This window comes from Aotus nancymaae, unplaced genomic scaffold (genome assembly GCF_030222135.1).
Source record: "Aotus nancymaae isolate 86718 unplaced genomic scaffold, 86718_ANA_hifiasm-v0.15.2.pri h1tg000003l, whole genome shotgun sequence".
Lineage (NCBI taxonomy): Eukaryota > Metazoa > Chordata > Mammalia > Primates > Aotidae > Aotus > Aotus nancymaae.
In genome coordinates this window covers 17,351,345-17,364,863 of record NW_026988414.1, presented here as the reverse complement: position 1 = coordinate 17,364,863, position 13,519 = coordinate 17,351,345, and the positions used below count along the sequence as shown (strand labels likewise).

At 43.3% G+C, this 13,519-nt stretch overlaps 1 non-coding gene across 1 annotated transcript; it reads right to left on the bottom strand.

The window, feature by feature from the left end:
- Positions 1 to 13,053: 13,053 nt before the first annotated feature.
- LOC135277456 (small nucleolar RNA U13) lies at positions 13,054 to 13,156 on the bottom strand. Its single transcript, XR_010345049.1, has one exon. It is a non-coding gene; the product is annotated as a small nucleolar RNA U13 (small nucleolar RNA).
- Positions 13,157 to 13,519: the final 363 nt, after the last annotated feature.

Genomic DNA, 13,519 nt, shown 5'->3' with positions numbered 1-13,519 from the left:
GAAGAACTGACTGGTCACGGCTGACACTCAGAGAGGTGACTGTTACCCACCTCTTCACCCCTTCCCTGGCTTGTTTTGGCAAGATCCTTCCCTCAATACTAGAAGTAAGTCATCATGTGTTGATGTCAGCCCTGCAGCCCTGGCAATCCCATTCCTTTTTTTTTTTTTTTTTTTTTCTGAGACGGTCTCACTCTTGTCCCCCAGGCTGGAGTGCAATGGTGCAATCTTGGCTCACTGCAATCTCTGCCTCCTGGGTTCAAGATTCTCCTGCCTCAGCCTCCCAAGTAGCTAGGACTACAGGTGCCTGCCACCATGCCAGGCTAGTTTTTGTATTTTTAGTGGAGATGGGGTTTCACCATGTTGGCCAGGCTGGTCTTGAACTCCTGACCTCAGGTGATCTGCCCACCTTGGTCTTCCAAAGTGCTGAGATTACAGGCATGAGCAACCGTGTCTGGCCCCATTCCCCTTTTTGAGTGTTTCCAACCCCAGTTTTGGCCAAAGAGACCTAAGGGAAGTCAGTCTGGGACCCTCAATTGCTAGAAAAAACACAAAACCTCAGAAAAAAAGGCTTTTGGGCTGGATTACAGCTGGCTCCGGTGAAACCCCATCTCTACAAAAGAGTAAGAAGAAGAAGAAGAAGAGGGAGGAGGAGGAGGAGGAGGAGGAAAAGGAGGAGAAGGGTAGGGGAAGAAGAAGAAGGAGAAGGAGAAAAGGAGGAGGAGGAAGAGAAAAGGAGGAGGAGGAGGGGAGGGGAGGAAGAAGAAGAAGAAGAAGAAGAAAAGAGACTGGGCTCTTGATCTCAGTGATCAGCACCTCTGAGCGGCCCTGCATCCTCTGGCTCCATCTTCTAGGAAAGATAATAAGGTCTGTTTCATTTAAGCCACTATCAGATGGGTTTTGTAACTTAGCCAAAACCATTGGTCACTGATGCAAATGAACAGTCTCAGAAATAGGGGGTATGCACAAAGGACTGATGGGTTTCTAAGCAGCAGGACCATTGTGGCAGACGTGTCAATCAAGTCACCTATCTGATAGTATTCCCTTCTCAGATATGTGTATTTTCACAAGTCTTACTGAGAAGAAATGAAATTGATCCACATCCTTCCCAAAAAACATTAAAGGTCATTGGCCGGTAGTTGTACAGGTCATTGTACAATGTTATGCAAGGATGCCCCTTTGTCTTTTCCCTAAGGCCAAGACAGACATAGGGTCCAAACTGGGGTGTCTGCAAGAAAGGATACTGGTATTTTGTTCCACTGTTAAATATCTGTCTAGCCAGCTGATTTGCAAAACTTCTCATCTACTACTTGAGCTGGGGAAAATAGGAAATGGCACGGCAGAGGGTTATCAGGTAGGGAGGGTGCCAAAAAGGTCACCTTGAATTCTTAATCCCTAGGAATTAAAGAAAATAAACTCCACACCTTCACATAAAATACACTGTAAATGGTGCCTGAGGAGGTGGGCAACATGGTGATCCTGATACACCTCAAGGGAGGAGGTGGGGGCCCACGACCCAGTATCACTGCCTGTAACATTGAGGGGAATGGTCATACTCAGTCCGACATCTGCTACTAAGATCTGTCCCTAGATCATTTGCCTTCTAGAGAGGATTATACTTAAAACTTGGAGGACTATCTCTGATTCCCATGACACCAACTAGGTGTACGACAATCCAATTCTATTCGGACACTGACTAACCAGAGTTAGTGTCAGACTCCATAGGTTTAAGGGCTCAGTCCCACAAAACAGCCCTCACTTGGGATGCCAGCCATGAGTCCCGGGTTTCTGGGCTACCTGCATTTTCATTCAACTTGGCTACAAATTTAGGAATCCCCATGGCCCATGCCTGCTTCAGGTACAATAATTTGCTAGAAAAACTCACAGAGCTCAAGGAAATACTACACTTACAGTTTATTATAAAGGAAATGAGTGAAGAGCTAGGTGAAGAGGTGCATAGGGTAAAGGCTGGAAGGGTCCCGAGTTCAGGAGCCTCTGCCCCTGTGGAGTCAGGGTGCACCATCCTCCTCATGCATGAATGTGCTCTTCAACTCGGAAGCTCCCAAACCCTTCTCTTTCCTTTGGGGGATTTTATGGCAATTTAATTACATAGCCATGGTTGATTAAATCACGTTGATTTAAATCATGGTTGATTAAATTCAGCCACTGGTGACTGAATTCAAAGTCCTGCCCCTGTCCCCTCCCCAGTGGGACTGAATGTTCCAGCCCTGTAATCACATGATTGATTCCTCTGATGACCAGCCCCATCCTGAAGTCATCTAGGTGCCCAACAAGAGTGACCTTATTCACATACACTTTCATATACGGCTGAAGACAGACAAGGACTCAAAGGCTCCTTTGAGTAACAAAAGACACTCCTTCCACTCAAAAAATTCCAAAGGATTTAGGAGCTCCTTGTCAAAAACCAGGGACCAGACAAGGACAATATATATATATATATGTATTACATTATACCATGGGGATTATATAATAATTGGTGTTTCACCAATTATTCATTAAGAAGTCTTAACTTTTTGGAGTATAAATAGGGTTACCAGGACCCTTTTGAGGATGAAAAAGGATGCATAAACCAGGACTGTCCTGGGCAAATTAGAATCTGTGGTCCCCTTAATATAGAAATGTATCTCTCTCTTTCAGTAGGTACACTAACTAACACATGCCTTCCCTGTTTCCCTGCCCCCTGACCCCCACTTTGCCCTTCCCATTGAGTAATAAGTCCCACGATGTCATCTTGGTGAGGTTCCTTAATTTACCTTCACTTTTCTGCAAAGGTATACAATTAAGGTACCACAGCATACTCAACTACGAAGGTGCAGGGACAGATGGAGAAATGAATCCCTTAACTCTCAGAGTAGCCTGGGTGGGGCCTGGGGCTGTCAGAGCCCTCGGCCAGTTGCCTTGGCCCATGAGTGGTCAACAAATGTCATCTTTTCTTTGAGATTTGGAAGCACTGTTTTAGGCTGTTAGTAAAATCTTGTTTTGACATTTAGGATACAATTTTGTTTGTTCAGTTATTTCACTTCAATTCCAAATGCAACTAAAACACTTTTTCTCCTCTTTTGTGTGTTATGAGTTAGTAACAGGAGCTCCCTCTGGGTGGACAGAGAATGCGATGGCTTTGGCAGGCAGAGTAAGCATTGGATCTCAGCCCCGTCTACATCTCAGCTGGGAACCCATGTGCTGGGCACAAAACATTCATGGTCCTATGGGCACACTCCACAGAATACACACCATAGAAAATGCCATGTAACCATTGTCCCCTGGCGTTGTGCAGTGCCATTGCCCTGGGCTGCTTCCTCTCCCAAGAATTGACTGTGCTGCAAATACAGTCAGTTTCACTATAAAATGACGTATGTGTTTCTAAAAATCACTGTGCTATGTAAAATTGTGTGATTAAAAATCACAGGACAGGTCTGGTGTGGTGGCTCATGCCTGTCATCCCAGCACTTTGGGAGGCTGAGGCATCAGCTGAGGTCAGCAGTTCAAGACCAGCCTGGCCAACATGGCAAAACCCCGTCTCTGCTAAAATTACCAAAATTAACCTGGCATTGTGGTGCACACCTTTAGTCCCAGCTATTCGGGAGGCTAAGGCACAAGAATCTCTTGAACTCAGGAGGTGGAGGCTGCAGTGAGCTGATATCGTGCTACTACACTCCAGCCTAGGCAACAGAACAAGACTCTGTCTCAAAAGAAAAAAAAATCACAGGGCTTATGGAAAAATGGAGTTAAGACACACTCAAAAACATTATCAGTGACACAGTATAAAAAAGATAGGAAACTAATAAAAATGGTAGCACAGTCTCAAACATGTTAGATGGTTAAGAAAGACATAAACACCATGCTATTGTTTGGATGTGTCCCCCAAACATCATGTGTTGGAAACCGAATCCCCAATGCAACAATGTTGAGAGGTGGGACCTTTAAGAGGTGATTGGGTCATAAGGGCTCTGCCCTAATGAATAGATTGATGCCATTGTCATGGGACTGGGTTAGTTATTGTGGGAGTGGGTTCCTGATAAAAAGGATGAGTTCAGCATCCTTTGCTTCTCTCTCTCTCTTTTTCACTCATGTGCTCTCTTGCCCCTCAGCATTTCACCATGGCATGATGCCACATGAAAGCCCTTGCTAGAAGCCAGTGCCATGCTCTTGGACTTCCCAGCCTCCAGAACCATGAGCCAAATAAATTTCTGTTCATTGTAAATTACCCAGTCGGTGGTATTCTATTGTAGCAACACAAAACGGACTAAGACACACTACAATAAATACGGCAGTTTATCTTGAATAAAACCTGAAGTTTAAAGTTGAGGAACGGGTGACAGCTTGTGAGATACCATGCAGTGGTAGAATTGTTACCAGAAAGGAGTCCCAATCCAGACTCCAAGAGAGGGTTGCTGGACCTTGTACAAGAATTTGAGGTGGCCGGCGTGGTGGCTCACGCCTGTAATCCCAGCACTTTGGGAGGCCGAGGCGGGAGGATCACGAGGTCAGGAGATCAAGACCATCCTGGCCAACATGGTGAAACCCCGTCTCTATTAAAAATACAAAAATTAGCTGGGCTTGGTGGCTCGCTCCTGTAGTCCCAGCTACTCAGGAGGCTGAGGCAGGAGAATTGCTTGAACCCAGGAGATGGAGGTTGCAGTGAGCTGAGAACGCGCCACTGCACTCCAGCCTGGCGCCTGGCGACACAGAGACTCTGTCTCAAAAAAAAAGAGAAAAAAAAAAAAAGAATTTGAGGTGAGTTCATATAGTAAAGTAAAAGGAAGTCTATTAGAGAAGTAAAGAAACAAAAGAATGGCTACTCCACGAGCAGAGCAGCCCCAGGGGCTGCAGGTTGGCTGTTTTTACAGTTATTTTCTAAGCATATGCTAAACAAGGGGTGGGTTATTCATGAGTTTTCTGGGAAAAAGGTGGGCAATTCCCAGAACTGAGGGTTCCTCCCCTTTTTAGATCATACAGATGAACTTCCTGATGTTGCCATGGCATTTGTAAACTGTCGTGGCACTGGTGGGAGTGTCTCTTAGCATGCTAATGTATTATAATAAGTGTATGATGAGGAGTGAAGCCAACCAGAGGTCACTTTCATGGCCATTTTGGTTTTGGTGGGATTTGGCCAGCTTCCTTACCTCATGCTGTGTCATTAGCAAGGTCTTTGTGACCTGTGCCAACCTCCTATGTCATCGTGGGACTTAGAATATCTAACCTCCTGGAAATGCAGCCCAATAGGTCTCAACCTCATTTTATCCAAGATGGAGTCGCTCTGGTTCCAACGCCTCTGACAGAAATACACACCATAGAAGGTGCCATGTAACCATTGTCCCCTGGAGTTGTGCAGTGTCATCTGAAATCAGGACATCAGCTGTAACACCATTTGGAGGTAGGTGTGGCTCATAACACACTTGGAGAACTGAGGCAGCTGGTAGGTGTTTGAAGTGTATGTATTTGTATGTTCTGTTGAATTCCTATTCAGCATTCCTATTGATGCTATTGAATTTTACTGGAGTCCTATGATCCCGGAAGACAGCAATAGGTAAAGAAATCCCGTGACTATTCTGTGTTCTGGAAACAGCTTACTACAAACAGCAACACTTCACATGTGACTTAGACACGCCTCATGGAAGGTCCCTCATTAACCTGTGACAAGGCCGGACACAGATCCTCTAAATGGCTTTTCTCGTAACCGTAAAATGCATAGCTGAACTGTTTTGCTCTACTGATCAATCAGAACCAAAATCCTTGTTAACCAAACAAGTTAAGCTTCTCTCCTTCCCTGAGGCCCCTGAGCCTTGGCCCACCCTCAACCTCAGCCACAGACAGCCCCTCCCTGTGAGAGATCCTCCTGGGAGCAGGCTGACATTCTTTGATCTGCTCTATTTGATCACAACAGCCTTTTATCTTAGCATTCACACTGGTTCCTTCTAGCCTTGTTTACTTCTCTCCATAAAAGAAAAACTGGTTTTGCCTAACCCTGGAGATGCTCACAAATCTCGTGGTTAAAGTGTTCTTTCTTTTGCCATAGTCCACCGCCCTTTGTGAAAAATCTTTAAATAAAAGTTTTCTTACCTTGGTCCAGATTTGTTTTTCACTTGACACCGTATGGCTCAGTTCAGCTGGAAGCAGTTTTCTGCTTTCACCTAGTGTCCTGTGGATGAAATCACACGGAAACAAATACAAAATCTGCCTTATGCTCAAATTGTTCTTCAATATATCAATTGCATTGGAACAAATTTGCATTTTCAAAACAAATTCTAAAGCAGAACAGACTAGAGATGTCTGACCCAGACACTTTGAGCCGCAGTGGTGGACTCAATTATTAACATGCCAGGGTCCCTATTACGTGACAGTTTTTTTTTTTTTTTTTTAACTTATGGAAAGAGAGATGCCAGGTGAGCATTTTTATATGTGCAAAAATCCATTACATCTCAAAGGTCTCTCACGCTTATGTTTAAGTAAAGCCTTTCTTCATAGGCTTCCTCTGAGAATTGACCTCACATTCATACAAATGACAGAAACTCAAGGTGAGAAGAGATTTTTAAATCTCTTACACTCTGACACCTTCATCTTACGAAGAAAGTGGTGCTGCTGACCATGAGCTCCCTGAGGCAGATCCTGGGCTAGATCCATATCTGAGACCCTCACACCTAGCTCCACACCTGGTACGATCAGGTACACAGGTGTGCTTGCTGTTTTGAATCGAAATGAATTACCCAAAGGGAAAATAACATGAAGAGCATACAAGAAGAGCTTGCTTCATAGCCTCTTTTTTTTTTTTAAATCAGGGTTTTACTCTGTCACCCAGGCTGGTGTGCGATGGCATGACCGTGGCTCACTGCAGCCTCAACCTCCTGGGCCCAGGCGATCCTCCTATCTCAGCCTCCCAAGTTGCTGGGACCACAGGCACACACCACACCACCGGCTAGTTTTTAATTTATTTCTTTTTACTTTGTAGAGACAAGATGCTCCCTGTGTTGTCCAAGCTGGTCTTGAACTCCTGGGCTCAAGCAATCCTCCCACCTCAGCCTCCCAAAGAGCTGGGCTTACAGGAATGAGCCACTGTGGCCAATCAGTGGCCTCTTGAATGACACCAACGGCCAAAGGCTTCCTTCCAAAGTCAACCAACAACTCCGATCATTGTCTGTCCCACCCTCCAATTGTTTCCTAAACCACCAAAAATGCAGAGCACGTTTGTGCTCAGGGAAGATGGAGTTGAGCATTTTCTGCTTTTCCTCTTTGATTGTTTTTGCCTATATCAAAGTGGGTGATGTGGATTATAAATGGTCAGACTACACATTCTAAAATGTGACTCCTTTGAGAGTTTTTAATCTATCCGAGACACAGACAAGCACAGCACGAAAAGTGAAAATATCGCAGCTTCATTAGGGAAAATTTATAGCTTGTCTAGGGTCACCATGGCGACCAAAAGACAGGAACTATTTGTAGATGCCAGTATCTGTAGAAGAGCTCAGGTAAGGGACAGAGCTACATTTACTGACAACAAACTATGCATCAGGTTGCTTAGCACACATTGCTTTATTTATTTATTTAGACGGAGTCTCGCTCTGTCTCCAGGCTGGAGTGTAGTGGTGTGATTCTCACTGCAACCTCTGACTCCCTGATTCAATCAATTCTGCCTCAGGCTCCAGAGTAGCTGGGATTACAGGCACGTGCCACCACACCCAGCTAATTTTTGTATATTTGGTAGAGACGGGGTTTCACCATGTTGGCCAGGCTGGTCTTGAACTCCTGACCTTGTGATCTGCCCACCTCGGCTTCCCAAAGTGCTGGGATTACAGGAATGACCCACCGTGCCCGACCTAACATTGCTTTATTTAATCCTCATAAGCACATGTGAGACAGTGTTCTCCCATTCAGAACAGAGGAAATTGAGGCTCAGAGGCTGAAAGCTATTTATTGAAGACCACACAAGACTGATCTGAACTCAGGTCTGTCTGACCCTAAAGCCTCCATGAGTTGGGTCTTTTAAGATTGTAATGGTAGCTGTGATCAGGTTGACGCAGGTGGTGGAAGTTGTTATAAAAATGCACAGACATATTGGCACCCTCAGGGAAGAACATCAGTGGGGTGGCATAGTCAGGACTCGGGAGGACACCAGCCTCCCCCAGGATGCCACCATTCCCCAGAGCCAGCTCATTTGTTGCTCTTTCCTTTTTCCTACTTTAGTTTCTTCCTTCTGCGTTCCCTGAGAAAAAGTTGGATTGGTTTCCCAACCATAATCACATACAGAGTAGAGTTGTGGCCCACCACAAGGGCTGTCTTGGGTCAAGGTTCATTCTTTGTCTAATCAGTTGAGTCTGGTAATTAGTATGGGTTCTCTCAGAAGCAAGGATTTGAATACAAGTTTGTCTTTGGAAGGTGTAGGACAGACTGGTAGGGGAATGTGGAAGTGACACAAAGACTGCCAGGTGCGGTGGCTCACGGCTGTAATCTCAGCACTTTGGGAGGCTGTCGCAGATGGATCAGGAGGTCAGGAGTTTTAGACCAGCCTGGCCAACATGGTGAAGCCCTGTCTCTACTAAAAATATAAAAATTAGCTGGGTGTGATGGCACACACCTGTAATCCCAGCTACCCGGGAGGCTGAGGCAGGAGAATCGCTTGAACCCGGGAGGTGGAGGTTGCAGTGAGCCAAGATGGTGCCACTGGGCTCCAGCCTGGTGACAGAGTGAGACTCCATCCCCTGCCCCACAATAAAAGAAGTGACACAAGGAAGGGAAAGTGCATTATTAAGCCAGCTACCATAGAGGGCAACTGAAGTTTAATTCCCTGGGGGAAACACAGCATGAAACATATGCCTCAGAATTATCCCATCCAAAGGAGGAGGAAATAGATGTATTTATACACAGACTTCCTACTGTCACTGAGGATACTAATTCCCAGTCACTTTCACCCTGCCCTGTGCCTGGGAAAAGCCACCTTCCTCAGTTCTGAGGAAAATAAAAAAGGCTCTGGGTTGTAGATACCGGAAGTTGGGAATGGGCGGGAGCCCACTAAAAGGTCACAGGGAAACAAGTGCAGCAGCTTGTTTCCTCTGCTAACAAGCTCTGCTACTCCAGGGCTGCAGGTCACGTGAGCAAAAGCATGGCAACCCCTGTGCAAGGACTGCACACCTCACTTGGCTCATACATGAACTGAGGGAGTGGCAGACACTGAGTGTGATCTCAATTCTTCAGTCAACCCAAGTAACAGAGAGAGAAGCTCTCTAAGAGAAAATGATGTTATTCAGGAATGAGCATTACAATGGGAGTACATGTGGGTATATTCAGGGAAGTAAAGGAAGACAAGGGTTTTTATTTTGTTTTATTTTGTTTTGGTTTGGTTTGGTTTGGTTTTGAAACAGAGTTTCATTCTTGCTGCCCACACTGGAGTGCAGTGACGTGATCTCGGCTCACTGCAACCTCTGCCTCCCGGGTTCAAGCGATTCTTCTGCCTCAGCCTCCCAAGAAGCTGGGATTACAGGTGTGTGCCACCACACCCAGCTAATTTTTTTTTTTTTTTAAATATTTTTAGTAAAGACGATGTTTTGCCATGTTGGCCAGGCTGGTCTCAAATTCCTTATCTCAGGTGATCCGCCTGCCTCAGCCTCCCAAAGTGCTGGGATTACAGGCGTGAGCTACCTCACCCAGCCCACAGAAGTATTTTTTTATGTACTGTTGTAGCGACTTTTGTGCAAGGTTGTTTTTGCAGTCTTTTGTGACTGTTCTTGTTACTAGGCACATATGTGTTCTAGGCACACATGCATGAGAAACCCCCTTCATGGCTTCATTTGTCAATTCGGTTTGACACAAGTGATACCATTTTGATTCTGACAACTTTTGTACTTTCCTTTTTTGGTCCAGATCTTTCTCTGAAGGCATCTTTGATTAATTATCTTGTGGTTAGGTTTTGACTGTCTCTTGGTGTAGACAACTTGTCCTGAGTTGTCAGTCTGGTCCCACCTCAGAAGGAATTAACTGGCAAGTAGGAGTAAGTGTCAAAACCCTTTTAGCCACATTTGAGCAACAAACAAGGTTTGGAGGGGATGGCGCTCAGGCTAAGTCGGCCTGGAGTCTATTGTCAAGTTTAATTTTGTCTGTTCCATAGGATTGTCTAGCATTCAAAGCTCTGGGACAACATTATAGTTAGAAGTCATACTCTTGCAGAAATTTAACGGGCAACAGATACAAAGTTATAAAGGAAAACACGAAGTATAATTGATAGTAATAAGATCATTTCAGTTAGCATAATAGTTCTGAACCATGAACATAGGCTTAAAGGCAACCGACTAATAAATCAAATGACTACAGCGAATTAGGTGAGACCTATTGCTTCTATGTGACCTGTTTCTTAGTTTGTGTATTTGGGTCTCAGCTTCCCCAGAGGAATTTATCCAGGTATAGCATGTGGTATTAGAAATAGCACAGACACTGCCTTTTCCAGCTAGATAATCAAGAGCAATTCTATCAGCGATTATCTCATGACTGGGTTGAGATAAAGCAGAGAGTGACAGTTGTATTAGGGACTTTGTTAAAGTTACCTATTGGATGGACTAAAGGCTTTTCTTTTTTTTTTTTTTTTTTAGACCATGTAAATATTTAGGATCGGCATGACAGATGCAACATTTGGTCAAGTTCCCTGCAGAAGCTGCTGACTGTGAAATTTTAATTGCATCATTATTATGCCAAGTGAAAAAGATAGGCATAAGCAAGGAAAAATTAAGAGGGCAAGAGGCTCTTATTCCATCATGTTAGGAAAAGCTGTCCACAGCATGAAGATGTCAACTGCTCATCCTGGTTTGTAGTTCAAATGTCTCTGGTTATAGCACTGGGTGGTTTGGTGGACTTTTGGTGTGGCCCACACATCAGGCGTGAGGCTTGACCCTTGAAATTTATACCAAGTTGTCTAACTTCAGCTTACAAGGCTATAGGAAAGAGCACTTCCCATTCTTAGTAATTCTGTGGGAGAAAAGTGGATTGGAGGAGCCTAGAAGAATTTAAGATCCAGTTCATTCCACGCAGGTAAATAATAAAAGCTCAAACAAACAAACAAACAAAAATACCCAACACAGGGCTAGGTATATTATAGTTTTTCTTTAGAAACATAGAAACAAGGCCCAGCATGGTGGCTCACACCTGTAATCCTAGCACTTTGGGAGGCCAAGGAGGGCGGGTCACCTGAGGTCAGGAGTTCGAGGCCAGCCTGACCAACATGGAGAAACCCCCTTTCTATTAAAAATACGAAATTAGCTGTGTGTGGTGGTACATGCCTGTAATCCCAGCTACTAGGGAGGCTGAGGCAGGAGAATCACTTGAACCTGTCAGGCGGAGGTTGCCGGAGTGGAAATTGCGCCACTGCACTCTGTCTCAAAAAAAAAAAAAGAAAGATAATCCCAGCACTTTGGGAGGCCAAGGCGGGCAGATCATGAGGTCAAGAGATCGAGACTATCCTGGACAACATGGTGAAACCCCGTCTCTACTAAAAATACAAAAATTAGCTGGGCATGGTGGCACGCACCTGTAGTCTCAGCTACTCGGGAGGCTGAGGCAGAAGAATTGCTTGACCTGGGAGACGGAGGTTGCAGTGAGCCGAGATCGCACCACGGCACTCCAGCCTGGTGCCTAGCGACATAATAAGACTCTGTCTCAAAAAAAAAAAAGAAAGAAAGAAAAAAGAAACATAGAAAGATAATTTTTTTGCTACAGTCATTCTGATTTCTACCAAAGATAATCCGATAAGACTAATTGGTTGTTATTTGTTTTGTTTTATCAAATTTGGCCTGATAAATTCACACAAGCACAGCAGAAATAGTAATTGACCAATAGGAATCTCAGGTTGAATTTTTAAAAATTTCTCAAGGCTAGAAAACTAATCTAAGGCAGAGTTAAGACTTTTTCTGCAGTGCCTATAAATAGCTGAAAGTAGGACATCACATTTAAAACCGTGGTAATATAACCAATGTTGTTTCCAATTGTATCTTGTTATTTAAAAAGTAGCTTCTTATTAAACTTATGCAAACAACTACATTGCCAAAAAAATAAAAAATTCTTATAAAAAAATAAGAATACTCACAAATAGTTTCAAAATTTTGGAGGGACAGAGAAAAAGTAAATGTTGCCAGTTTTGTTCACAAAAGTATACTTTACCAAATTGCTGTAAACTATAGATAACTTGAGAGACAGTCTCCTTAAATCTGGAAAACAAAACATTTAAGTAAAAAACCAACAGTTTCAAATATCTATCTTCATTAGATACTAATCTCATGTAATTAACTTTTGTTCTGTTTCATCTTAATTGTCAGTTCCATGAATTTATCAGTTTCTTCATGGGGGTCCTGAATAACTTTACTTAGTCCATTGATCTTAAATTTATCAGAAACCTATATTCAAGAGTACTTGCCAGAGTCTTTTCCATGAATCTGCAGATGCACTTAAAGAAGAATTAAAACTGTGGAAGACAGAGGCTTAGAACAGCCATGGTTACAAATCTGATGAGAGTTCAGAAATTGACCAGGAAACTCAGTTACGTTTATTGCATACAGCATTTTAAGATAACAGCCAGAAAAATGACTAACAACATCACATTAGGAGCATCAAACATTTATAAATTTTACATAATTTTTAGATCATTCACATCAATAACGCAGCCATATAAATATAACTTAGAGAAGATTTAGCATCACTTTGTTATTTGATCCCATCTGTGCCTCCAATGCTTCCCATACAACTCAATACATCAAATAAGCCTAATTAGTTTAACATCTCTACAGCTGAAAAATACATCCTTTGAGACTCTGAAAACAGCTGAAAAATACATCCTTTGAGACTCTGAAAACAGCTGAAAAATACATCCTTTGAGACTCTGAAAACAGCTGAAAAATACATCCTTTGAGGCTCTCCAGCAGCCCAACTAGAAAATCCCAAAGATAATTCTAGGTTAAAAAGACTTCATTTAGAACTCTGATACTGAGAAAGCCTGCCAAATATGTGAAAAGATATCAAACATTTAATTAAAACAGAATCACAGATAATAGTGAAATAATAGTCATTCACTTAACAAGAGTGACTGAAGATTTCAAGGTTTGAGGGTAGCAGATCTCACACACGAGTGTGAACACTCAGTCATCATGCTTATGAACTAGAAAAGGATTGTGAGTGAAGATTTCAAAAGTAAGCTGAGCATGGTAGTGTGCACCTGTAGTCCCAGCAACCGGGAGAATGAGGTGGGAGGATCCCTTAAGTGCAGTTCAAGGCCAGGCTGGACAACATAGTGAGACCCTATCTCAAAGAATAAAAATTTCAAAAGCAAATGCAGAAAGTCGCATGTATTTTTTTTTTCAAAGGCTAAAGACGCAGTTTTCCTAAGTAATCAAAAACCTAATAAAGACCACATGAAGCACAGGAAATTACCTTGATAAAACACAGAATCTTTTTTCCCTAAGCCAATTACCAAAAAATAAAGAAGATACTTCAGCAGTGTAATTGCTTCTTATAGGAAGTCCTTTTAGACAAC